General features: G+C 52.0%; 1 pseudogene across 1 annotated transcript in view; it reads right to left on the reverse strand.

Annotated features, from left to right (window-relative positions):
* Nucleotides 1-23849, reverse strand: part of LOC143925133 (glycerol-3-phosphate dehydrogenase [NAD(+)], cytoplasmic-like) — a 27220-nt pseudogene continuing 3371 nt past the window's right edge. Inside the window, exons 2-8 of the transcript XR_013261940.1 lie at nucleotides 22196-22373; nucleotides 18077-18217; nucleotides 16442-16580; nucleotides 7723-7835; nucleotides 2117-2349; nucleotides 1909-2014; nucleotides 1-647 (exon numbers count right to left, since the gene is read on the reverse strand). The product of XR_013261940.1 is annotated as a glycerol-3-phosphate dehydrogenase [NAD(+)], cytoplasmic-like (transcript). The remainder of the gene's footprint in view (nucleotides 648-1908; nucleotides 2015-2116; nucleotides 2350-7722; nucleotides 7836-16441; nucleotides 16581-18076; nucleotides 18218-22195; nucleotides 22374-23849) is intronic.

The following is a 23849-nucleotide window of genomic DNA, read 5'->3' on the forward strand; positions in this document are numbered from 1 at the left end:
TTTTAACCCCGTACTTCATATAAAGTCCCGCCCAGCTCTTGTTTTTAAATTCCTGCTTTACATTTGATAGGGATGGAGGCTATGACCTCATTTAAAGTCCCAAATTCTCCCCTTTCCCCTTTACTTGAATAAGAAGGGTGAATAAATGGAGTTGGGCCACCTTGTTCTTTGCTGACCCATATACAACTTTGGTACTCATTTATAGACCACAATTGGTTGCAGTCAGTAGTTTAATAACCAACATCGGCCAACCAGAGTTTATCTTTGACCTGTTTGGCTGTTGTGGACTGGCAGTCATTCTATACAGTCACCGTGCCCCCCAGGAGGGTCAGGGATGGGGTGTTGGGGTCATTCTGAGGGCTGGAGTTTGGCTCCATCACACAGAAAGCGGCGCAGACACAGAAATAGTGCAACATAAAATAAAGTGCTCCAGCTGGAATGAGGCGAGGCATTACCCACCGATCCTTTGTGCGTGTATCTCGGGCATTACCCAGAACCCTTTGTGCGTATAGTGGTCCCATCTCAGGCTGTACCCAGAATGCCGTGCTCTAGTAATGTTCCGGATGGTTCTGCAGACAGGAGATGAATTCCTGGACGGGGGCGCCCCTTCATAGCAGATGCGATACACGGCCACAAACAGAGGGAACCTGCAGACAGGACATGATGTCATAGTGAGTACCAGCGATGTCATAGATGGCAACGAGCGGTTCATTGATGAGGATACCGAGTGACTGAACTATGACGGGTGCGGGAGAACAGGATCGGTCTATCAATTCCTTCAGATGTTACAAAATCATTTTTATATTATGTCTTTAATAATTCCCTGAAATCTGTTTCTGGTGATACTGCAATACTCCAGCTGAAAGATAAAATCAGGCTTGCATTGGAAGTACCTACCCTGTAAGCTGTTGAACAAAGGGGGGTACTAAGATGGGATTTCCTGGAATGGGGGAACTCAATGCTTGTTACTTTGTATCTCTCTATCTCCCGTCTGATCAATGTTTATAAACAATGTTACTTTGTATCTCTCTATCTCCCGTCTGATCAATGTTTATAAATAATGTTACTTTTTATCTCTCTATCTCCCTGTCAGGGTTGGGCTCAGCCCTTCCTTCTCTGAGCTGGCCGCTCAGCTGTCGGCTAATTGCCAGCTCCCATCTCTCCACAGTTACTCAGCTGTTGATGATATCCTACTCGTCAGTCCTGCCTACTTAAGCTGTCCTGTCCAGAGGATCTCTGCCTTCGCCTTGGTCAACATCACAGAGACTATCTCCTGCGTTCCTGTTTAAAGACTGGCTTTAGTGACATCCCTTCTGGCTCCAGATCCTGCTTGCTCTTCCACTTCATTTAACCCTGATTCTGGCTTGGCTGACTATCCGTTCCGGTTGCTGAACTCTGGCTATGTTTTGACTATGTTGTTCTTTTTACTTTATTAAACAAGTGCGATTTAACTAAACTTCTGTCTGTGTCAATGTTACTTTGTATCTCTCTATCTCCCATCTGATCATTGTTTATAAACAATGTTACTTTGTACCTCTCTATCTCCTGTCTGATCATTGTTTATAAACAATGTTACTTTGTATCTCTCTATCTCCCATCTGATCATTGTTTATAAACAATGATACTTTGTATCTCTCTATCTCCTGTCTGATCAATGTTTATAAACAATGTTACTTTGTATCTCTCTATCTCCTGCCTGATCAATGTTTATAAAAGATCAGAGTGAACTAAGACCTCCTGATCTGCATCTTTGTTCTGGGTCGGGGTGAAGCGATCGGATCTCTATGACAGCCCAGCGGGCAGCACTCTCAGCGATCAGCAATGGCCGCCTCCCTGTGAAAAGTCACTTTAAGGTTCCCAGAGAACGAACAACACAGAGGATACAAATCTGCCGATTATCTTTCTTACTTTTCCACCACTCCCTTCTGTTTGAGGATGTTGTAGACGTCGGCGGAGGCCGGCGGGCCTGGACCTTCTGTCCATTCAGCATGTCTCTCTCCAGCTCCGCAATGGACTGAAATGAGATGAGAAGCCGCGTTACGCCGCTGACGCAACACAACCATCCACATTCGGCAAACGGCCCCCCAAAACCCTCCACAGAAACCTCGGCACTCACTTTGCCAGACCTGACGAAGGCTTCTGCCACTTTGCGGTTCCTTCCGCCATAACAGGTGGTGATGAGGTCGGCCACGCCGCAGCTCTCCAGGAAGGTGCTGGTGGAGACGGCGCCGGTGCAGAAGAGACGAGCGAACGCCACCATTTCCATCAGACCGAGACGGATGACCGCGGCCTTCGTGTTATCCCGAAGTCCTGACCGTCACAAAATCCAGCGCCCACCGCGACTATATTCTGACAGGAAAGAAAACATTCCATCATCCGCCACCCACATACACTGTAATGTAGTGCACACATAATCCAATCCAATCCGATCCAATCCAATCCGAAATCCATCAAACTAACCACTTATAGTCAGTTATAATACAACACAAAATAACTACAATTCTACTGGTCTGCTTATAATAAAGATTTTAATCCTCCCTCCATCCCCCACCCCCCCTTCAGTCTTATATCCCCTCCCCCCCCCTTCAGTCTTATATCCTCCCTCCATCCCCCCCCCTTCAGTCTTATATCCCCCCCCCCCTTCAGTCTTTTATCCCCCCCCCCTTCAGTCTTATATCCTCCATCCATCCCCCCCTTCAGTCGTATATCCCCCTCCATCCCCCCTTCAGTCTTATATCCTCCCTCCACCCCCCCCCTTCAGTCTTATATCCCACTCCATCCCCCCCCCTTCAGTTCTTATATCCCCCTCCACCCCCCTTCAGTCTTATATCCCCCCTCCATCCCCACCTCCCTTCAGTCTTATATCCCCCCTCCACCCCCTTCAGTCTTATATCCTCCATCCACTCCCCCCCCCCCTTCAGTCTTATATCCCCCTCCACCCCCCCTTCAGTCTTATATCCTCCATCCACCCCCCCCCTTCAGTCTTATATCCCCCTCCACCCCCCCCTTCAGTCTTATATCCCCTCCACCCCCCTTCAGTCTTATTCCTCCTCCATCCCCCCCTTCAGTCTTATATCCCCCTCCATCCCCCCCTTCAGTCTTATTATCCCCCTCCATCCCCCTTCAGTCTTTTATCCTCCCTTCATCCCCCCTTCAGTCTTTTATCCTCCCTTCATCCCCCCTTCAGTCTTATATCCCCCTCCATCCCCCCTTCAGTCTTATATCCTCCCTTCATCCCCCCTTCAGTCTTATATCCCCCTCCATCCCCCCCTTCAGTCTTATATCCTCCCTTCATCCCCCCTTCAGTCTTATATCCCCCTCCACCCCCCCTTCAGTCTTATATCCCCCCTCCACCCCCCCTTCAGTCTTATATCCTCTCTCCATCCCCCCTTCAGTCTTATATCCTCCCTCCATCCCCCCTTCAGTCTTATATCCTCCCTCCACCCCCCCCCTTCAGTCTTATATCCTCCCTCCACCCCCCCCCTTCAGTCTTATATCCTCCCTCCATCCCCCCCCCCTTCAGTCTTATATCCTCGCTCCATCCCCCCCTTCAACCTTATATCCTCCACCCCCCTTCAGTCTAATATCCTCTCTCCATCCATCCCCCCTTCAGTCTTATATCCTCCCTCCACCCCCCCCCTTCAGTCTTATATCCTCCTTCCAGCCCCCCCTTCAGTCTTATATCCTTCCCCACCCCCCCCCCCTCAGTCTTATATCCTCACCCCCCCTAGGGTTGCCACCTTTTCTTCAAGTCAAACCCGAACACTTTTGCGGCGCACAGCAATTTTTTTTATAGTATAAACTATACATATATTTTGCTACTAAATAACATTTCTAATCATATGAAGTTAACAACAAGAGTCCCCCTTTACATCAGAGTCCACAGAATTCCCCTTTTACATCTGAACTCTTAGGCCGCGTACACACGGGCGGACTGTTCGCCCAACCTTGTCCGCTGAACAGTGTTTGGGCGGACAGTCCGCCCGTGTGTGGGCTTTCAGCGGACAGTTTCAGCGGACAGTTGGACGGACAAAGTCTTTCGGAAATTCCGAAAAACTGTCCGCTGAAACTGTGTTTGAGCGAACAGTCCGCCCGTGTGTAGGCTACTTCGAAATGAGCAAACTGTTCCCGCTCGGAAAGGTCCGCCCATTTCGAGCGCGTGTACAGGTAGGCGGGGCCCGCGAGGGAGACGTCGCGGGCTCCGCCGCCTGGAATGGGCTTAAAGGGGAACCCCAACGCCGAAAAAAATCGGCGTGGGGGTTCCCCAAAGTCCACACCAGACCCTTGTCCGAGCACGCTACCCGGCCGTCCAGGAAAGGGGGGCGAGCGAGCGCGCCCCCCCTCCTGAGCCGTACCAGGCCGCGTGCCCTCAACATGGGGGGGTGCCTTGGGAAAGGGGGGCCGCGCGGCCCCCCCACCCCAAAGCACCTTGTCCCCATGTTGATGAGGACAAGGGCCTCTTCCCGACAACCCTGGCCGTTGGTTGTCGGGGTCTGCGGGCGGGGGGCTTATCAGAATCCGGGAGCCCCCTTTAAGAAGGGGGCCCCGGATACCGGCCCCCCACCCTATGTGAATGAGTATGGGGTACAATGTACCCCTACCCATTCACCTGTGAAATAAAGTACAAAAAAAAACACAACACAGGGGAAAAAATATTTTATTGCACAGCTCCGGGGGTCTTCCGTCTTCGGGGGTCTTCTCGCCGGACTCCTCCGCTATCTGTGTGTAGCTCTTTTACTAGCGGAGGAGTCCGGCTTTCTTCCTCCCCGCCGCCGGCCTCTTCTCCCGACTTCGGGGTCTTGTCCCCCTCTTCGGTTCTTCTGCCGGGCCATCGCGCCTTCTTGTAGCTCTTTTGCAGGCGGTGGCCCGGTCTTCTGTCGCCGCTGCCTTCCGTTCTTCTGTCGCCGCTGTCGTCGCCGCCGCCTTCCGTTCTTGTTCTTGTTCTTCTTCTTGTTCTTCTTCTTCTTCTCCTGGAGATGTTGACTCGACGAGCTCTCCGGCCGGAATGCCAGAGCCGCTGCTGTGCGGTCACTTATATAGTGACAATGGGGCGGTGTCACATGGTATATGTCACATGGGTTGATGTCACATGGGGACTATGACATCGTAAGGGGGCGAGGTCACCATGTGACCAACCCATGTGACATATACCATGTGACACCGCCCCATTGTCACTATATAAGTGACCGCACAGCGCGGCTCTGGCATTCCGGCCGGAGAGCTCGTCGAGTCAACATCTCCAGGAGAAGAAGAAGAACAACAAGAACGGAAGGCGGCGGCGACGACAGCGGCGACAGAAGACCGGGCCACCGCCTGTAAAAGAGCTACAAGAAGGCGCGGTGGCCCGGCAGAAGACCGAAGGCGGCGACAGAAAGAACGGAAGGCAGCGGCGACAGAAGACCGGGCCACCGCCTGCAAAAGAGCTACAAGAAGGCGGGTGGCCCGGCAGAAGAACCGAAGAGGGGGACAAGACCCCCGAAGTCGGGAGAAGAGGCCGGTGGCGGGGAGGAAGAAAGCCGGACTCCTCCACTAGTAAAAGAGCTACACACAGATAGCGGAGGAGTCCGGCGAGAAGACCCCCGAAGACGGAAGACCCCCGGAGCTGTGCAATAAAATATTTTTTCCCTGTGTTGTGTTTTTTTTTTGTACTTTATTTCACAGGTGAATGGGTAGGGGTACATTGTACCCCATACTCATTCACATAGGGTGGGGGGCCGGTATCCGGGGGCCCCCTTCTTAAAGGGGGCTCCCGGATTCCGATAAGCCCCCCGCCCGCAGACCCCGACAACCAACGGCCAGGGTTGTCGGGAAGAGGGCCCTTGTCCTCATCAACATGGGGACAAGGTGCTTTGGTGTGGGGGGGCCGCGCGGCCCCCCTTCCCCAAGGCACCCCCCCATGTTGAGGGCACGCGGCCTGGTACGGCTCAGGAGGGGGGCGCGCTCGCTCGCCCCCTTTCCTGGCCGGCCGGGTAGCGTGCTCGGACAAGGGTCTGGTGTGGACTTTGGGGGAACCCCCACGCCGATTTTTTCGGCGTTGGGGTTCCCCTTTAAGCCCATTTCCAGGCGGCGGAGCCCGCAACGTCTCCTTCGCGGGCCCCGCCTACCTGTACACGCGCTCGAAATGGGCGGATTTGCCTTCCTCCTTACGTGGGCGAGTCCGTTCATTTCAAAAGTTGAGCGAACTGTTTGGCAAACAGTTCGCTGAAACAGTCCGCTCGTGTGTGGGCAAGTCCGCTCATGCAAATTTGAGCGGACTGTTTGCCGAAACTGTTTGACGAACAAGGTTGGGCAAACAGTCCGCGCGTGTGTACGCGGCCTCAGAGTTCCCTTTCACTGTGAGGGGGGACTCTACAGACTCTGATGTAAGGGAGAACTCTGGGGACTCTAACATAAGGGATGCTCTGGGAATACTGAGGGTGTACACTGAGAACTCTGATGTACGGAGAAGATTCTGATGTAAGGGGAAACACTGTGGCATCTTGTATAAAGGGGAACTCTGATATAAGGGGTGCTCTGAGAACCCTGATTTTCCTTAGTGTACTTACAAGACAGATAAGGGGAAGACTTCAGTCACAGATGGATGGATGGATGGTGAGCTCACTCACCCCTTGGCAGTCAACACCTCTCATCCAGATCTGAGGATCTGAGGCTGCTGGACTTCAAATTTCCGGCCACTTTCCTTTTCTGAGGCACAGTGCCAGGGATTGGAGTGTGGGCAGACAAAGAGAGGTAGGGGGAAGAGGAAGAGGTCTCCTCTGCCCTCTGTATGTGTTGAGGGGGTTGTTAGTGTTGGCTTTGGGAAGTGTGAAAGAATGTAAGAGACCCTCTCAGCTGAGACAACTGCAGTCAGTAACCCTAGCCATAGTCCAGTCTAAATATGTGTCCGGGTTTCAGACAGTCCAAAACTGGACACATGATTCCAAACCCGAACTGTCCGGGTGAATCCTGGACAGGTGGCAACCCTACCCCCCCCCCCCAGTCTTATATCCTCCATCCCCCCTTCAGTCTTATATCCTCCCCCCACCCCCTTTCAGTCTTATATCCTCCCTCCATCCCCCCTTCAGTCTTGTATCCTCCCTCCATCCCCCCCCTTCAGTCTTATATCCTCCCTCCACCCCCCCCTTCAGTCTTATATCCTCCCCCCCCCCACCCTTTCAGTCCTATATCCTCCCTCCAGCTCACTGCTTCCAATCAGGTCTGAAGACTAGAGAAGCACAGAGCCCGGGGAAGACATATCCGGTATGTCATTGAAAACGTAAAAAGGTAAATTAAAAATATTAATGGGGGAGGGGAAAAGAAAAGGCAAAATAAAAGCAGATTAAACTCCAGCTTTATAGCCCATGTATTTATTTGGTGTTGGATGGGGGTGAGAAGGATAAGAACCTCAGTCTTGCTTTTACTCTGCTATCTGAGGCTCCCCCCCCCCCTCCTCACTTCCTGTTTTGCTGTCAATATAACAAACAGGAAGTGAGGGAAGACAACAGAAGTATTAATGTTTTTCTTGTAGTAGAACGGGGGAGGGTGAGAACCCGTCACTTTCTATTTTCTTTCTGTGTCCTGGATAGCAATAAAAACCTGACAGGGGTTCTGACCATCTCGCCATTCAATGCAAAATAAAAATACTTTTTTTTTTTGGGGGGGGGGGGGGGGGGGGGGTGACACACACTTTAAAGGAGACAGCATACAACAGGCGGAGAAGACAGATTGTGGGAGGAGTTTCACCTTCAGGGCTCCGCAGACCTCCACCGTGTCGCAGTCCTCCACCACCGTGATCCGGAACTTTGCCGTCTGCATCAGTTCTTTAAAGATCTGTCCATGTTGAGGATTCTTACACCCTGCAGAGACATCGGGGGGGAGGGGAGGTCAGCATGTCTGGACACCCGGGCTGTATGACGGCGCTCCCTCATAGGCCGATACCCACGGGGGGCGGGGTCAGAGGAGGCAGCGATCATTAACATCTACAAACTGTGATCACACTTTTCTTATTTTGTTTCCCTCTCCTCTGCCTAAATCCAGCAGAGGAGTCAGAAGACTCTCTACAGAATAAAGCATATGTGACCCCCTCACCTTGTAAAACAACCTGTTCAGTTTAAAATAGAAATGAAAAGTAAAACTTTTACGTGTAGATATAAAAAAAACATTATAGAACCTTTTATTTCCCCTGTTTTATAACTTATCACATTCCCTCTAAGCTCCGTATACAGCTGAGAACAGAGAGATGGGGGGGGGGGGGGGGGGAGAAACAGCAGCACACTAAACTTCCCAGTGAATGGCTCGGCAGGGGAGTGTATCAGGACAAGTCTGATCTTTGGAGAAGAGCTGGCTGAGTTCCCAGCAAAGCCAGAGAACTGACCACACTACGCTGTCATGCTTAGCGTGGTCAGTTTTTAATAGGAAAGCAGAGGGACTGGCAGGATCACCGGGGATTTCACACAAAGGAAGGAATACAAAGAGGACAGGAGATTTCTTCTTGCCAGTACATGGGACAGGAGACACATATCAGGAAGAGGGAATGTTCTGGGCAGGACTTCCATCATTCCGTCATATGACATCCTCCCAGAACATGCCTCTTGCGTAGCCCCGCTGCAGCGCGATCTGTCACTGGCTGAGTCCCCCGGGACACTGCCGATGACTGACCACTGTGCCGGCCTGTTGCCAGTACCATGTGATCACTGTAACCAATCACAGCTAATCACATGACAAACCAAAGGATGGCTTCATTTCATGCCTTGCTGGGACAGGGCGTGCCCCAATCTCTGCAAACAACCATGTGACCGGCTGTGTCCAATCACATGTAAATGTGGAAGTGCCGGTGATCGGCTCTCATCGCCTCACACTGACAGAGAATGTGGTGAGGAGAGCCGATCGGCGGTATCTTCTCTAGGGGAGTCCCGGACAGGTAATCCGGGTACTGATCACAGGAAAGCCCCAGCAGTGCCAGAAATCACTGCCCATTAGTGATGCCAGTCAGTGCCCATCAATGCCAGCCATCAGTGCTGCCTATCTGTGCCCATCAGTGACACCAATCAGTGCCCATTAGTGACACCAGTCAGTGCCCATCAATGCCGGCCATCAGTGCTGCCTATCCGTGCCAACTATCAGTGCTACCTATCAGTGCCCATCAGTGACACCAATCAGTGTCCTTTAGTGATGCCAGTCAGTGCCCATCAATGCTGGCCATCAGTGTTGCCTATTATTGCTGCCTAACCATGCCACCTATCAGTGACACCAGTCAGTGCCTATCAATGCTGGCCATCAGTGTTGCCTATTATTGCTGCCTATCCATGCCACCTATCAGTGACACCAGTCAGTGCCTATCAATGCCGGCCATCAGTACTGCCTATCAGTGCTGCCTATCAGTGCCAATTAGTGATGACTATCCATGCCACCTATCAGTGCCCATCGGTGATGCCAGTCAGTGCCCATCAATGTCGGCCAACAGTGCTACCTATCCATGCCACCTATCAGTGTTCATCAGTGCCAGAAATCAATGACACCAATCAGTTCCCATTAGTGATGCCAGTCAGTGCCCATAAATGCCAGCCATCAGTGCTGCCTATCTGTGCCCATCAGTGACACCAATCAGTGCCCATTAGTGACACCAGTCAGTGCCCATCAATGCCGGCCATCAGTGCTGCCTATCCGTGCCAACTATCAGTGCTACCTATCAGTGCCCATCAGTGACACCAATCAGTGTCCTTTAGTGATGCCAGTCAGTGCCCATCAATGCTGGCCATCAGTGTTGCCTATTAGTGCTGCCTATCCATGCCACCTATCAGTGCCCATCAGTGACACCAGTAAGTGCCTATCAATGCCGGCCACCAGTACTGCCTATCAGTGCCAATTAGTGATGACTATCCATGCCACCTATCAGTGCCCATCAGTGACACCAATCAGTGTCCTTTAGTGATGCCAGTCAGTGCCCATCAATGCTGGCCATCAGTGCTGCCTATCAGTGCCACCTATTAGTGCCGACTATCTGTGCCCATCAGTGACACCAGTCAGTGCCTATCAATGCCGGCCATCAGTGCTGCCAATCCCTTGCCACCTATCAGTGCCCATTAGTGCCAACTATCCATGCCACCTATCAGTGCCCATCAGTGAAGAATAAAAATTACTTATTTACAAAATTTACTGACAGAAACTAAGAAAACCTATTATTGTTTTCAAAATTTTCAGTCTTTTTTTGTAAGAAATAAAAACCCCCCAGAGGTGATTAAATCCCACCAAAATAAATCTCCATTTGTGTGAAGAAATGATACAAATGTCATATGGTTACAGTGTCAAATGGCCGCGTAATTGTCATTCAAAGTGTGAGAGCACTGAAAGCTGAACATTGGCCTGGGCAGGACGGGGTAAAAGTGCCCGGTATTGGAGGGGTTAAGGCCCCTTTTACTGAGGCTCTCAGTTTTTCAGGCGGACCCTCCAGTCTCCTCTATGGAGCGGGGGAAGTCTGCTGACACCGCCCACCATCCCATCCAATCCTGTCCGCCAAGAACAGATGGATAATGGTTTTCCCTCTGCCCAGCGGATCGGATGGCATCAGATGGAACGGGACAGGCGGTGCGTTTCCAATGCGATTTCCCCATAGAGGAGAGCGGGATTGTGTCTGCTCAGCGCAGCGATCAATCGATGAGCAAGCGCGTTCCGTTATGAGGAGACCCCCGTGTGAAAGGGGCCTTAGAGACAGTGGTGGGCGCCCTATTAGGGGCATGGCCCCCCTAATCCTAATCCAGCCCCCTAATCTCCATGCAGGGTGCTGGACGCATGGATTCCAATGGGGTTTTAATTTTAGAATCACGTGATTGGAGCCTGAGACTCTGATAGGTTCAAAAAGGGCGGGGGCACCCTCAATAAATATACACTACTGTCCTCCCAACCAATCAGGAAGCGGGTCCTGTGACCTGGATGGGGTAAGTGCGGGGCAGACGGGTGGACAGGGGGGCGGGTTGTTCGCCAATCAACTGTTTGCTCCCCCCCCCAAAATAGAGCCCCAGCCGCCACTTGCTCAGAAACATGAAACGTCTCTCTTTGGTCTGTAGAGTTACAAAGTATCCAAAGAACTATAAAACTGCCACCAAAAAGACAATCCAGTGTTATTATTTTTACTGAAATGATCACATGACACAAGGGGCGGAGCTTGTACAGAAGACCACCTGCCTAGGCATAGCAGCTGAATGCAGCCTGCTGGCGCCATTTTATTCTGGCATCCCGTGTGCCCGATTCAAGGAGCGGCGCGGTCAGCGGTTTGCAATCTGTGGAACAAGCTGGAAAATGAAGTGATCTTTACAGCGAACGTTTGTACAGACAGACTCAATGTGTGAATGTGCTACCCGGAGGGAACGTTTCCGACCCAGAGCAGTAATCGGCCCCCGGGGGCCCCTGATGACAGGAATGGAAAGTTCACCCAGCAGGCAGCGTGTAATAAACACCATCATACATCATCGACCTGATATCATGCCGCCTTCTTTCCTATGAACCTCATGATTGCAGCGCCGGAGCGCCAACCATCCCGGCAAGAATTTAATGGCCACAAATCACATTCAGGTGATAAATCCCAAGAACACCAAATCCCGCCGGGTCCCCGTGTGCCCAGCAGGGGGCGCTGCATGGAGGTGCCCCCCATTATTCCTTCCATCTCACTTTAGGTCGAGCCACAAAACATCAATCAGATTGTATAATCGATTGTTTTGTGTAACATTCACTTAATTTCCCTCCATGGCACATTATATGTCAAACTCAAGACCCGGCGGGACATTTAGGCTCCGATCACCAATGCAGAAATGCAGGACATGTTCCTTAACATGGTTCCTATGGGAGACGTTCACATCAATGCGTTTTGTGCCTCTGCGTTTTTGGAAAGGGACTTTTTAAAATGTGAAATGTTTCTTTTTTTGCTTTTTTTTTGGTTCAATAGACTTTAAAACAGAGTTCCACCCAAAAGTGAAACTTCCGCTTTAAGCAACTCGGCCCCCCCACCGTTTGCATGTCATTTTTTTGGGGGGGATGGGGAGCGGGTGCCTACTTTAGAGATGGACTTCCTGTCCCACTTCCTCATTCAATCTTCGGGCCGCCTTGGAGACTCCTCCTCTCCCCCTAGACGGCCCCCTCCTCTCCCCCTAAGCGGCCCACTCCTCCCCCTAGGCGGCCCCTCCTCTCCCCCTAGGCGGCCCTCCTCTCCCCCTAAGCAACTCCTCCTCTCCCTCTAAGCGGCCCCTCCTCTCCCCCCTAGAAGGCCCCTCTCTCCCCCTAAGCGGCCCCTCCTCTCCCCTAGGCGGCCCCTCCTCTCCCCTAAGCGACTCCTCCTCTCCCCCTAGGCGGCCCCTCCTCTCCCCCTAAGCGGCCCCTCCTCTTCCCCTAAGCGACTCCTCCTCTCCCCCTAGACGGCCCCTCCTCTCCCCCTAAGCGGCCCCTCCTCTCCCCCTAGGCGGCCCCTCCTCTCCCCCTAAGTGACTCCTTCTCTCCCCCTAGGCAACCCCTCCTCTCCCCCTAGGTGACCCCTCCTCGTGGCCCTTCCTCTCTCCATAGGTGGCCCCTCCTCTCCCTAGTCGACCCTCCTCTCCCTCTAGGCAACCCCTCCTCTCGCCCTAGGTGGCCTCTCCTTCCCCCTAGGCGACTTCTCCTCTCCCCCTAGGCGACTTCTCCTCTCCCCCCTAGGCAACCCCTCCTCTCCCCCCTAGACGACCCCTCCTCTCCCCTAGCGGACCCCTAGGTAGCCCCTCCTCTCCCCCTAGGTGGCCTCCTCTCCCCTAGACAGCCCCTCTTCTCACCCTAAGTGACTCCTCCTCTCCCCTAGGCAACCCTCCTCTCCCCTAGGCGACTCCTCCTCTCCCTAAGCAACACCTCCTCTCCCCTAGGCAACCCCTCCTCTCCCCCTAGGTGACCCCTCCTCATGGCCCCTCCTCTTCCCCTAGGAGGCCCCTCCTCTCCCCCTAAGTGACTCCTACTCTCCCCCTAGGCAACCCCTCCTCTCCCCCTAGGCGACTTCTCCCTCTCCCCCTAGGTGACTTCTCTTCTCCCCCTAGGCAACCCCTCCTCTCCCACTAGGCGACCCCTCCTCTCCCCCTAGCGGACTCCTCCTCTCCCCCTAGGTAGCCCCTCCTCTCCCCCCTAGGTGGCCCCTCCTCTTCCCCTAGGTGGCCCCTCCTCTCCCCCTAGGTGGCCCCTCCTCTCCCCGCTAGGCGGCTCCTCCTCTCCCGCTAGGCAGCCCCTCCTCTCCCCCTAGGCAACCCTCCTCTCCCCCTAGGTGACCCCTCCTCATGGCCCCTCCTCTTCCCCTAGAAGGCCCCTCCTCTCCCCCTAAGCAACTCCTCTTCTCCCCCTAGGCAACCCCTCCTCTCCCCCTAGGTGGCCCCTCCTCTCCCCTAGGCGACCCCTCCTCTCGCCCCAGGTAGCCTCTCCTCTCACCCTAGGCGACTCCTCCTCTCCCCTAGGCATCTTCCCTCCCTAGGCGACCCCTTCTCTCCCCCTAGACGGCCCCTCCTCTCCCCTGGCCCCCCTCTCTCCCTAGGCGACCCCTTCTCTCCCCTAGACGGCCCCTCCTCTCCCCTGGCCCCTCCTCTCTCCCTAGGCGACCCCTCCTCTCCCCCTAGACGGCCCCTCCCTCTCGGAAATCTTCTGGACATGTGACAGCTCCCAGAAGATCGCCTATCCACTGGGAGAGCATGGCGCGACTGGCGCATGCACAGTGCGCGCCCGGCCGGGTGAAGCTGTTGCAGCCCACAGTTCCAATGTCGGCCTGGCGGAGAGGAGGGGGGAGGAGCGGGGCTACATGCCGCCGCATCGCTGGACTGTGTGACCGGTGAGGGTCAGTTTATTAAAAGTCAGAAGATAAATTTTTTGTAGCTGCCGTCTTTTAATAAACTAAAAAATAGCCCGGAACTCGGCTTTAACGGAGACGCTGCAGAAAAGCATGCAGTGCATTTTGGAGTGTGGGAGGAAACCGGAGAACCCGGAGGAAACCCACGCAGGCACAGGGAGAGCATGCAAACTCCCAGCAGATGGTGTCGCGGTCGGGATTTGAACCAGCAACCCTATTGCTGCTAGGTGAAAGTGCTAACCACTACACCACTGTGCTGCCACCGGATTTGCAGCACATTTCGGCCGCTAGCGGCCGAGAAAGGGTTAAAACCGCCCGCAATGTGCCGCAATGGCGGCGTTTTGCAGCGCTGCCCCATTGATTTCAATGTGGAGCAGCGGTGGAGGAGCAGTAAACACACCGCTCCAAAAAAGCTGCTGGCTTTCCTGACGTCCTGCCAGCGCACCGCTCCAGTGTGAAAGCCCTCGGGCAACGGAGCCTCTGTTTGAGGGCAGATTGCAGGCGCTATTTTTAACACTATAGCGCCTGAAATACGCCCTCGGTGTGAAAGGGGTCTTAAAGGAGAAGTGCAGCCTGAGCTGGTTTGGCCGGGGTTCTCCTCTGGCTCACAGAAGTGTAATCTGTTCTTCACTCCCGTGACCCGTTTTCAGCAGAGAGCGGTCAGAAGTCCACTCTCTGCTGACGTCACACAGATCAGTCCGCGTGATCCCGACAATAAAGTCTGGATCCGCCAGCTGCCTGGACTGGTGGCCATCTCAGCCTCTCAGCGAGCCGCTCCTCCACAGCTCAGAGCTACAGTGAGCGTGGGGGAGCAGAGCAGGAGAGCCACTGACTGACAGACTCCGAGAGAACGAATAAAAGAATAGAACATAATAGCGTAAAACAGAACAAAATAGAATGGTAAATAAAAGAACAGACTAGAATGGAATAGAAAGTAATAGAATAGAATAGAAAAAAAAATATTGAATAAAATAAAAAGAATATAACAATCTTCTGAATAGAATATAGTATAGAAAAAATTATATATTTTTTTTATTCTATTCTATTCCATTTTATTATTTTCTATTCTTTTTTTTTTCTGTTTTGTACTGTTTTACTCTATTATATTCTATTCTTTTATTTTCTGTTTTATTCTTTTCTATTCAATTCCTTTATTTTCTATTCTATATTATTCTCTTTTGGAAATTTGAAAACGATTCGAATTCTAAAAACGATTAGAATTCAAAAAGTATTTAAATTCGAAAAGCTATTCGAATCGATTAGAATTCTAATTATTTTTTCCATTATTTCAGATTCGTTGAAATTCTGTACTATTTTAACTGCTTAAGGACCGCCTCCTGCACTTATACTTCGGCAGAATGGCACGGCTGGGCACAATCACATACCGGTACGTTGCTATTTAAGTGCCCAGCCGTGAGTCGGAAACGCGCAGGCGGCGGCGTGCTCCCGACCCGGTCCTGAGCTCTGTGACCGTGGCCGCGGGACCAGCGGACCCGATCGCCGCCAGTGTCACAGAGCTGAAGAACGAGGAGAGGTCTGTGTAAACAAACCTCTCCCTGTGCTTCCTAGCGTGGCTGTCACCGATCGTCTGATCCCTGTTATAGGGAAGGACAATCAGTGACATCACATGCCAAGCCACGCCCCCCTACAATAAAAAAAAAAACATATAACGTCACACATAACCCCTACATTGCCCCCTAGTGGTTAACTCCTTCACTGCCAGTGTCATTTACACAGGAATCACTGTCTTTAAATAGCACTGATTGCTGTATAAATGACAATGGTCCCAAAAATTTGTCAAAAATGTTCGACGTGTCCACCATAATGTCGCAGTCACAATAAAAATCGCAGATCTCCGCCATTACTAGTAAAAAAAAAAAAAACTAATAAAAATGCCATAAAACTATCCCCTATTTTGTAAACTATAAATTTTGCGCAAACCAATCAATAATTTGGATTTTTTTTTACGAGAAATATGTAGAAGAATACGTATCGGCCTAAACTGAGGAAACAAAATATTTTTTTATATATTTTTTTGGGGATATTTATTATAGCAAAAAGTAAAAAATATTGAATTTTTTTCAAAATTGTCGCTCTATTTTTGTTTATAGCGCAAAAAAAAATAAAAACGCAGAGGTGATCAAATACCACCAAAAGAAAGCTCTATTTGTGGGAAAAAAAGGATGTCAATTTTGTTTGGGAGCCACGTCGCACGACCGCGCAATTGTCAGTTAAAGCGACGCAGTGCCGAATCGCAAAAAGGGGCCTGGTCCTTCGGCTGCAAATTGGTCCGGGGCTGAAAGTGGTTAATTCGGCAATTCGAATACATCCGAAAAAACGACAATTCATCCGAATTTCAATTCGGGAACTAAACGAAACTGCACATGTCTAAGAATTGTACCTGAGCAGACGGACGCACATTGATATGGTACATCCCGGTCTGTTTTACTTTGTAAATTTGTTCACTTATCCGAGGATCAGTCACCCCTGCCGGACAGCGCAGACAGATCCCTGACCTCACTCTTCCAGTGGGTGTCCTGACATTATCCTCATATGAAGATAAAACATTGATCACAGATTGATCATCGATTGCAGACTGGTCATATCCATCACTGGCCTTACCAATGGTGGTCTCACAGAACTTCTCCTCAGCCACCTCGCTGGCAATGTTGGCCCCCATCAGAACGCTGACCTCTATACCGAGCTTCTCCCGGATCACATCTGAGATCAGCTTCAGTCCGTTGGGCCCCTGATCCACTCCCTGCAGAGGAGGAGAAGACCTAATATTAGACACATTGGGCCCCTGCCCAAGGGCACCATTGTTATAAGGGCCCCCTGCTGCCTCCCCATCCTGTGTACCTGAATGGGCTGCACAAATAGCCCCTGAGTCACCCTCTACTCTCAGCCCATGTGGGGGCCCCTGTATGGAACAGTTCAGCCCTGTGCTTCTGATAGGCCAGCCAGTTGGGGGTGTGGACGTACGATATACATCCGTGAGAGAAGGATGGAGGTGGGAGGAGTTGAGGATAATTTGGCTCCACACGGTGATGAACCTGCCTGCTCATTGGCAATTACCAGAGGGATGATCCTGAAGGCCTCAACCTTGGAGTGTCATGCAGGAAAACCCATACCTCCCCCATGGAGCTGCACAGAAGCGTCTCTCACATTTCTAGGAGTTCAGCCAGGAAATAAACGTATTGCTAAATCCCATACAATATGATACGGGGGAGGGGTTTGGGGCATGAATATTTATCCCTTTTGTGACCAGATGTCAAATTACTCCATGACTAACGGGCCAAACTAAATTATGTAAAGGGCATTTACAGCTTTGATTTTATATATATATATTTTTTTTAAATTTTAAAGGTATTCGTTTTTTTTTTCTCAATACTGTAATTGTATCGGACAAGACCAATATTAAACAGACCCACATTGCCACCTTCAGGCTATGGTGCCATCTGCAGGTTGAAGGATTGCTTTTTTTCAATGAAGCCCTCAGCCTGCATGTGACCAATATATAATGATGATATGATTAGGACCGCTCTGATTGGTTCTCGGGTTGTCAGCGGGGACTGAAGCTGTTGGTGACAAGCGAGACCGTATGTTGTGACAAACATCCGCAGGAAGAAAATTGCCGTATTTTCTCTATTGTGTGCAATTCCTATAGCGCCAGTGCCATCTAGAGGCCATAATGCATTTTATTTCCAGGCCAGTGGCGGCTGGTGGGTCCGCTGACCCCCACTCCCCCAGTCGGTTGGTCGGTCACCAGCTCCGCACCTCCCCCATCTAGGTCGCAGGCAGCGCTTCCTCCAGGTGGCAGGCGGCGGCTTCCCCTGTGTCTCCTCCTCCTAGGAGGCCAATAGAATCGCTTCTCCTCTTGGCCAATTGGGTGACGGGTCTCAGGACCTGCTTCCTGATTGGCCAGGAGGAAGATAATAGCGAATATTAATTTTCTATTGTCACACAACTGGATGGGCTCAGGGCACAGTGCTCTGCCCACCCTTTTATGAAACCAATTAGAGGCTCAGGCTCCAATCATGTGCTTCAAAAAAAAAAAACCCCATTGAAATCCATGTGTCCGCACCCTGTGTGTAGATTAGGGGCCGGGCGCATGGATTAGGGCGGGCAACGCCCCTGCGCAATGTATGGATCGTCCGCCATTGTTCCAGGCTAGAAGTATTTCTATTTTTTAAGAAAACACCCTATGGCCACCAGGTGGGGCTGATGATATCGGGGGAGGGAGGGGTTCATCGTCACCTTAATCAGAGAGATGCCGTAAGCTCCACATTTCAGGTGTCCGGCCAGCTGGTCACAGATGGTGCCGATGAACTGATGGGGCACCACAAACACCAAGATATCTGCCCCGGATACCGCGTCCGACAACTCCGGCATCGCCACCTGGAGAAGAAGAGAATTCACAGAATTAGCTTATAGAAAGTGTCATTGTAGCCCTTTCCTCCCCAGCCTGGCTGTCCCTGGCCCCGCCCCTTTCATTCATTGGATGTCAGTTGGGGGCAATCATGGAGGCTCAGAATCACACGGGTCATAGTCAGCATTTTTCTTCCTCCAAACATGGCGAGTCCCCCTCCTCAGGAAGACACATGTACAGGTCCTCCTCCTCAGGAAGACACATGTACAGGTCCCCCTCCTCAGGAAGACACATGGACAGGTCCCCCTCCTCAGGAAGACACATGTACAGGTCCCCCTCCTCAGGAAGACACATGTACAGGTCCCCCTCCTCAGGAAGACACATGGACAGGTCCCCCTCCTCAGGAAGACACATGTACAGGTCCCCCTCCTCAGCAAGACACATGTACAGGTCCCCCTCCTCAGGAAGACACATGTACAGGTCCCCCTCCTCAGGAAGACACATGTACAGGTCCCCCTCCTCAGGAAGACACATGTACAGGTCCCCCTCCTCAGGAAGACACATGTACAGGTCCCCCTCCTCAGGAAGAAACATGTACAGGTCCCCCTCCTCAGGAAGGCACATGGACAGGTCCCCCTCCTCAGGAAGGCACATATACAGGTCCCCCTCCTCAGGAAGACACATGGACAGGTCCTCCTCCTCAGGAAGACACATGTACAGGTCCCCCTCCTCAGGAAGGCACATGGACAGGTCCCCCCCCTCAGGAAGACACATGGACAGGTCCTCCTCCTCAGGAAGACACATGGACAGGTCCCCCTCCTCAGGAAGGCACATGGACAGGTCCCCCTCCTCAGGAAGACACATGGACAGGTCTCCCATCTCAGGAAGGCACATGTACAGGTCCCCCTCCTCAGGAAGGCACATGGACAGGTCCCCCTCCTCAGGAAGACACGTGGACAGGTCCCCCTCCTCAGGAAGGCACGTGGACAGGTCCCCCTCCTCAGGAAGACACATGTACAGGTCCCCCTCCTCAGGAAGGCACATGGACAGGTCCCCCTCCTCAGGAAGACACATGTACAGGTCCCCCTCCTCAGGAAGACACATGTACAGGTCCCCCTCCTCAGGAAGACACATGTACAGGTCCTCCTCCTCAGGAAGGCACATGTACAGGTCCCCCTTCTCAGGAAGACACATGCACAGGTCCCCCTCCTCAGGAAGATACATGTACAGGTCTCCCTCCTCAGGAAGAGACATGGACATGTCCTCCTCCTCAGGAAGACACATGTACAGGTCTCCCTCCTCAGGAAGACACATGTACAGGTCCCCCTCCTCAGGAAGACACAGGTTCAGGTCCCCCTCCTCAGGAAGATACATGTACAGGTCCCCCTCCTCAGGAAGATACATGTACAGGTCCCCCTCCTCAGGAAGATACATGTACAGGTCCCCCTCCTCAGGAAGATACATGTACAGGTCCCCCTCCTCAGGAAGACACATGTACAGGTCCCCCCCTCCTCAGGGAAGACACATGTACAGGTCCTCCTCCTCAGGAAGACACATGTACAGGTCCCCCTCCTCAGGAAGATACATGTACAGGTCCCCCTCCTCAGGAAGACACATGTACAGGTCCTCCTCCTCAGGAAGACACATGTACAGGTCCCCCTCCTCAGGAAGACACAGGTTCAGGTCCCCCTCCTCAGGAAGATACATGTACAGGTCCCCCTCCTCAGGAAGATACATGTACAGGTCCCCCTCCTCAGGAAGACACAGGTTCAGGTCCCCCTCCTCAGGAAGACACATGTACAGGTCCCCCTCCTCAGGAAGACACATGTACAGGTCCCCCTCCTCAGGAAGATACATGTACAGGTCCCCCTCCTCAGGAAGATACATGTACAGGTCCCCCTCCTCAGGAAGACACATGTACAGGTCCCCCCTCCTCAGGAAGACACATGTACAGGTCCTCCTCCTCAGGAAGACACATGTACAGGTCCCCCTCCTCAGGAAGATACATGTACAGGTCCCCCTCCTCAGGAAGACACATGTACAGGTCCTCCTCCTCAGGAAGACACATGTACAGGTCCCCCTCCTCAGGAAGACACATGTACAGGTCTGTCTGAAGTCTACCAATGAACATCTAAATGATTCAGAGAAGGATTGGGGGGAAAGTTCTGTGGTCAGATGAGACCAAAATTCAGCTCTTTGGCATTAATTCGACTTGCCGTGTTTGGAGGAAGAAAAATGCTGACTATGATCCCAAGAACACCATCCCTACAGTCACAAATGGAGTTGATGCTTTGGGGCTGTTTCTCTGATAAAGGTACAGGGAGACTTTGCCCCATTGAGGGGCCAATGGACGGGACCATATATTGTAAGATCTTGGAGCAGAACCTTCTTCCCTCATCCAGAACACTGAAGATGGGTCATGGATGGGTCTTGCAGCATGACAATGACCCAAAACATACCGCCAAGGCAACAAAGGAGTGGCTCAAGAAGAAGCACATTAAGGTCATGGAGTGGCCTAACCAGTCTCCAGACCTTAATCCTATAGAAAATGTATGGGAGGAGCTGAAACTTCGAGTTGCCAAGAAACCTTCAGGATTTAGAGAAGATCTGTAGAGAAGAGGAGAAAATCCCTCCTGAGATGTGGAAACCTCATCACCACCTACAAGAAACGTCTGACCTCTGTGATCACCAACAAGGGTTTCTCCACCAACTACTAAGTCATGTTTTCTGAAGGGGATCAAATACTTATTTTACTCACTGAACTGCAACTCCATTTATAACATTTGTATCATGTGTGGTTTTTTTTCTGGATTTTTGGTTGATATTTTGTCTCCATTATATATAATACACCTATGATAAAAATTATAGACCCTTCATTTCTATGTAAACGTACACAACCTGCAGGGGAGGCGATCCTTATCCCCCCCCCCCCCACACTGTATATACAGTAGTGATGAATCTGACATTAACCAAACATTCTCTGCAGGTGAATCCTCTAGTCGATGTGAATTGTTTTAGGTGGGGAAATTTGTGTGTGTGCTAGGAGTATTGATTTTGGGGGATTTGTGTTGGTGGGGAGGTGGATTTGTACTAGAAGAGATCATATGGTAGAGGGGGGGAGTAATTTTGTGCTGGGGGGGGATTTGTGCTCCTAGGGATGATTGGGGGGTATTTGTGCTAGGGGAGGAAGGATTTGTTCTGGGGGGGGGGGGGTGGTGCACAGCGAGGAAGTTTCAGGGATAGAGGATTTGGGCTAGGAGGGGTGATTGGGGGGACGGTTGTGCTAGAAGGGCAAAATTCGGAGGGGGGGGGGATTTTTGCTAGAAGGGTGGATTGAGGGGGGAGGATTTGGAGTAGTGGGGTGAATTTTTTTGCAGTAGGGATGATTGAAGGGGGGGGGGTTGTCCTACGAGGGGAAAATTCGGAGGGGGGGAGATTTTTGCTAGAAGGGTGGATTGAGGGGGGAAGATTTAGAGTAGTGGGGGTGAATTTTTTGCAGTAGGGATGATTGGGGGGAGGGGGGGTTGTCCTAGGAGGGGAAAATTCGGAGGGGGGGAGATTTGTGCTAGAAGGGTGGATTGAGGGGGGAGGATTTTGAGTGAGGGGGAGGGGATTTGTGTTTGGAGAGGAAATTTGAGGGGTAGAGGATTTGAGCTAGGGGGTGATTTTTTTTGGGGGGGGTGCTTGTGCTGGGGGGAGTTGGGGGTGGGATGGAGGGCAAAGATTTATGCTGGGAGGGGGATTTGTACTGGGAGGAGGGGAATTTATACTTAGTGGGTAAGCCTGCAGATTAGAGCTCAATTTCTTTTTTGGAGGGGGGGATGGTATTTTTGCTGGCATGTTCATACATCTTGGGGGGGGGGGGCACAGATTGGCATGTTCACTCTATGCTGTAGATGGCGTTGTGTTACAGTGATTGATCTCCACCGGAGAATGTTTGGTGAAAGTCACACTGATTGCCTGTAGATATTACACCGGGGTACACCGGGGGGGGGGCGCTCTCTCACCACATTGCGGGGCAGCCGGTGGCCGGGGAGGTACTTGACGTTCTCGTGGTCCTGGTTGATGATTTCCGACAACTTGCGCCCGTTGACGAGCTCCTCGAACACCCACATGTTCACCAGCGGGTGGAAGCGGTTGGACCTTTTGGTGTTGTTGCCGATGATGATAGAGATTGCCGATCCCCTGCAACACAGAAAACCCCAACCGGGGCAATTAGAGGGGTAGTCAGCTTTAATCATTAACCCCCCCCCCCCCCCCAGCTGCCAGTCAGGATGTAAACCACTGCCAGGGACAACCCCCAACCCACTGAGGTGCATTATGGGTACATGTGGAATATGAACGCCTGTGAGACATTTTATTCCTCTACATCTTCCAGCTGCTGCAAAATGACATTTGAAGGAAGCCTGTCACGGCTTTTCATGCGCGCTTTTAAAAAATGCTCGATTTCTGGCTGCTATGCAGACCCTCTGGCAGCGCTCGGACAAGATCATTCAGGGCAAAAATGCCAAATTGCACCCCCCCCCCCTTCGTTATGTGAGCACTTATAAAGGAGGCAGGGGAGAGAGAGCACAGCCTGCACCTCCTCCCGGCTCTCTCCTCCTCTACTTGCTGCTTCCAGCGCTGGGCTGACAGTAGTATTGATGCTGCTGTCACTACTCCTGTCAGCCTTATAGTAGAAGGAACTTGGGGCACCTCCATCCATACAATACACGCTGCGCCCAGGCAGGGCAGCCGGCCCTTCTGCCCACCCCTTGTCCCGGCCCTGCCCTCTTGGTTTCAGTACTCTCTGTGGCCCCCGGGTATACAGATCAGAAAAGTCAGGAATCCATATCTGAGTGCCTGACACTGACTCCATGGAGAGGATCATCGCGACAGCCAGGCAACTTGCGTTTTTTGCCTCGGCAGTGACAGGTTCGCTTTAAATGAAAGGGAAGAAGATGGCAAGCCCCTCCCATTGCATATGTATGCCATTCTGGGGGGTGTTTCTCGCAGCAACCAATCGGATCCCAGCTGTCATTTTTATATGACTAGACAATAAAGGTGGCACCTGATTGGTTCATTTAGGAGACGCCCCCATATTTGCTCTACTGATGAGCCTGGTCGTGATTGTGTTGTGATGTCACCGCCGGTCACATGTCGGATTCTGTATACATTGAATTTCCTCTCTTAGTACATTGCGTCTGACATCCCGGAGATGTTCTGCCAACCAGAGCGGCTCGGCTCTGCCAGGGAAAAACGCCAACTAAAAAAAAATCACAAACACGTTCCCTGAACAGAGCGGAGATCTGCTGAACGGTGCTGACTGCGCACAGCCCCATCCTGTTCAACGTATCGCCAGCTGCTGTTCAGTGTGTGGGCAGTGAGGGAATGCCAGTGCCACCGGCGTCACCATTGTATGCTCTGCCAGGGCCAGGCCGAGGGGGGAGGGGGCAGAGGGGACGGCTGCCTTGGGTGCTTTAGCAGGAGGAGGGGGGGTGCAAAAAGGGCAGAACCTGCAACCTATGCTGCTGGGGTATTTCGCAGCCCATGGGGGCAGGGGCACTTTGGCCTGCGCACCTTGGAATGCTTCCCAGGCAGAATTCTAAGGGGGCAAATGGGCAAAACCTCCTAACAGAAGCCCCCCCCCCCCCCCCCCCCAAAAAATAAATAATATAAAAC

This window comes from Lithobates pipiens, unplaced genomic scaffold (genome assembly GCF_037356315.1).
Source record: "Lithobates pipiens isolate NorthernLeopardFrog02 unplaced genomic scaffold, aLitPip1_a1.2 Scaffold_22, whole genome shotgun sequence".
NCBI classification, from domain to species: Eukaryota; Metazoa; Chordata; class Amphibia; order Anura; family Ranidae; genus Lithobates; species Lithobates pipiens.